This window comes from Drosophila novamexicana, unplaced genomic scaffold, assembly GCF_003285875.2.
Source record: "Drosophila novamexicana strain 15010-1031.04,08,12 unplaced genomic scaffold, DnovRS2.1 tig00001151-arrow-arrow-pilon, whole genome shotgun sequence".
NCBI lineage: Eukaryota > Metazoa > Arthropoda > Insecta > Diptera > Drosophilidae > Drosophila > Drosophila novamexicana.
Genome location: NW_020824842.1, coordinates 320,174 through 324,170, shown reverse-complemented (window position 1 = coordinate 324,170; position 3,997 = coordinate 320,174). Strand labels below are relative to the sequence as shown.

General features: G+C 39.0%; 1 long non-coding RNA gene across 1 annotated transcript; it reads left to right on the top strand.

Annotated features, from left to right (window-relative positions):
• LOC115766426 lies at positions 1 to 2,687 on the top strand. Its single transcript, XR_004018204.1, has 3 exons — positions 1 to 325; positions 1,865 to 2,031; positions 2,259 to 2,687. It is a non-coding gene; the product is annotated as an uncharacterized LOC115766426 (long non-coding RNA).
• The last annotated feature ends 1,310 nt before the right edge of the window (positions 2,688 to 3,997 follow it).

Genomic DNA, 3,997 nt, shown 5'->3' with positions numbered 1-3,997 from the left:
GAAATAATATTTTTCAAAGTTTTTAATTACAGTCTGTTTTGGGGGCCACTGAACTAGTTTGTGGTCGACCCATAGCAAAATGAAAATTGTAATTCCGGTTTGGAGCCGATAAGAAGATTAAAATGGTATCGGGCCAATTTTAATTAGCATTCGATAAATGCAAATCTTGCAAACGCATCGCAACTGTATTGGGTTCGTCTGAAAATGTTCGACATTGACAGCGAGAAGTGAGGATTGATTGGGCCACGGTTGCCATTTGGCCAAGCTCTGAGCCACCTTTTGTGCTTGGCTGCTCGGCATTGATGGCCATTCATGGATATATTCGGTAATTTTGTCTCTGAGTGGATTCTGGTGATCTGTATGCAGCTCCGGCTTGTATCTTAATTTGTATTTACGCGCATTTCATACACGTGCAAAACGCGAACACACACACACACACACACACACACACACAACAAAACAAAAAAAACACAGAGCTCACAAACAGTCCACAGTTCGTGCCTGGCTTTGGCTGTGGACTTGGCTCACCGGGTCTGTGGCTGCTGCTGCTTGCAATTGACAGCTACAGATACAATGTTGCACATAGATACAAGCGTGTATTGCAAATGTGTTTCCATCCAATGCGGCCACTATTGTTTTTGTTGTTGTTGTTGATGCTGTGCAGAACATATAAAAACAATAAGCAAAACGCCAGAAGCAGCAGCAGTCGATGGTGTGGCAAAGGCAAACAAATACAACAATAAATATTAATAAATTTCACATGATCATAAAAATGAATTTGTGAATCCCTCTCGCACACTCGCTCACACACAGACACACGCAATACAAATACTAACACACACACAAACACATTACATTATATGGCTTAACCATAACAAGGCAATCGCATTATTAGGCAGCACTGAGCACAAATACGACAGCCACAGTCACAGTCACAGCCCTCAGCCACCCAGCCACCCAGCCCCCAGCCCCCAACCCCCAACCCAAGCCCCAAGCCCCAAGCCTCTGTGCCCACTTTGTCTACCTGGTGTTAGGCAGTGGGTGTGGCTGGCAGGTGGGCTGTTGGTTTTGAGTATATTTGGCTTTTTTTCCTTGAAAGGTGGCGTTGTCTTTAAGCACCAACAGCTGTGAGGTGTTTCATCATCAACTGCACACATCCACGCACACGCACACACGCACTCGCGCACACACACACGTATGGCTGTAATATAAACATATGCAATAAGGTTATCTTATTACCAGCGCCAAGAATAGGTGCCTGGGACAGAAACAGACGCTGCGGCTCATGAGGTGTGTCGTAGAATGGGGCTCGGGGCTCGATGTTTGGGGATTGTTGGTGTTGAAGCAGCATTTGACAGCCCACAATCGGTGGCGGAAGCGGGGGTAGGCAAAATGCGCTCGCAGTAAATCGAAGCAGATAATTCTGCCTTTCCCGGCTCACGTCAATGGATTGCTGGCAATTTGTGTTATCACATAGCATGCGATGACTGAAAAACGTTTGAAGAAATACAAAAAAAAACCTACCTGACTTAAGTTTCCGTACTTCAAAAGCTGGCACTTAATAAAATAATAATTTTTTATTCGAAAAAAGTTTCAGATATAATTGCCTCACAGAATTAGTAAAGCGACTAATAAAAAACATATTTTTTATCATGAGTTAAAAGAGATTTGCATGCGGACTTGCCAACACACTTGTCATATTCAAGTTTAAATGTAAACCTCTTTTGAAAGGCTTATTTATCTCCAGGATTACTTATTTGTTTCTACAACAAATTAACAAAAAAAAAAAAAAAATAATATATATAAACTATCGGAATCCATCTAGAACAAAGGCTATATTTTATTCTATCCTATTTTATTCTAGCCCCTTTAAAAGCCCTTTGAGCTTCAATGACAACCATTACATTTAAGATTGTAGATCATTATTGATATTTCAATTATGAGTCGTATATGAATTTTGCGCCTATTTACATCACTCTAAACCGGTTGCTTTAACAGACGTCTTGCAAGGAAGAATCTAGAGAAACCAAGGTAAAATGATTTGGTTTAATTTGTATGCAATTTATTTTATTCAAATATAAAGCATGTTTCAAATCTATCTATATCTATATCTATGCACGAATAATTAAATCAGAATAATAATTATTTTAATTTTATTTAGTTTTCTTGCCATTTATTTGAACAATACTGCAAATACTTGTAGAACTTAAGACTCCCTAATATGAAGCATCTTATTAAACTATCTATTTCTAAAACAGGAAAGCTGCTGGCTGAACTTGCTAGTTGGGTCCACCTCTTGTTAGTTGCAGTGCGCATCAGGAATGAAAGCTCAACCTGCCAAGCACGTCATATGTATGATAATATGGAGAATGTGTGTGCTTGAGTGATCTGTCAATTTGCAGGTAAACGAATTATCCCAGCATTTGGCATTATGCAAGTACTTCAATCGCCCCAACTCGCATTCCGCCTTTCCGGCAACAGCAAGTGTCTGTTTAATGACCTGCCCAGGGCAATGCCGTTGCTGTTGCCGTTGCCGTTGTCGATGCCGATGGCAATATTTACGCATGCCATGTACCACCTTTCATATGTTGCGGGGCGTGTTTATTATATACGGTAATTCGAAGGTGAACCGGGCAGCAGAGGTGGAAAGCAGCAAGCAAAAAGTAAACCAATGCCGAGGGTCTTCTAGCGTGTCCGCATGTGGGAAAAACAAAAAAAGTAAAATAAAATACAAATAAAAATAAAAAGAGAGAAAAAATGGACCAATCGATAAGAATGTAATTTGCCATAATTCACTGAAATTTGCTGGGGATATTGGCTTCTCTTCTCTTTTTTTTTTTTGTAAGCATACATATGCACATTAGCATGTATGTGTGTGTGTAAAAATGCACGAGAGCCATTTGCCCGCGTGAGTGTGTGGGTGTGCGCATGTGTGTGTGTGTGTGTGTGTGTGTGTGTGTGTGTGTGTGTGTGTGTGTATTTGTGTGTGTATGTTTGTGTGTGTGTGTGTGTGGTGGGCCTAACAAAAAGAAAATTATTAATGGCAAAGGGCAGTTGGTATTAAAATTACACCTACTAGAGCAAAGGCCCACACACACACGGACACTAATTTACGCATTATATGCGTGTGTGTGCATATATTTCTGTTTGTGTGTGTGTGTGGTTGTACTATGATGGAACTCTGTGAAGCCCCTCTCGCTCCCGTATGCATTAAATTGACATTCATATTACTTATTTATGCATGGGAAATTAATTTTGATATGTTGATTTCTTGCATGAGCAAATCCAGCAAGCCGCAGACACACACACATACACACTCACATATATATATATACACATAAATATATATATAAATAAGTATGAATGATAGCCGATTGCGCAATATACTAACATACCAATTGCATAATGTTCAATTATAGCGCACGTGTATCGGAAAACATTATTCACAGTTCTCTTAATTGCGCAAGCGCAAATGATGCGATTATATAGTTATACCAACTCAACCTACCAAGAAGATGATCAGTTGCAGGAATAGTTTGGAAGTTATGGTTGCCAAACAGTTAAAATAAAAGCCTGTTTGCTTCGTATCCATAAATCTTATATGATGTTTTGGGGAGGTGACGACATGTGCATTTATTGTGCCAGAGCACAAGATCCTAATATTAAATAAATGAGTTTTTTTTTTTAGTTTTGGAAAAATCAGAGAAGGGCATCTCAACAATGAAATATTTGTAATCCGTATACACTATCCAAGAACCTACTTTACCAGGTATTATAATAGATTTTTAAAGAATCGATACTATATTAATGGTTGGAAATATAGACAAAAAATAAAATTCCTGCTGTATATGATGCACATGAATACATATTCAAAATGCTCTATTTAATATTCCGGAGCACACGGTTCGACCTATTTTCAAGGAGGTAAGCCAAAGTGGAATAAAGACTTAGGCGTCAAAACGCTTAAAACTATTCATAAATTTTATGTTTGCAAGAA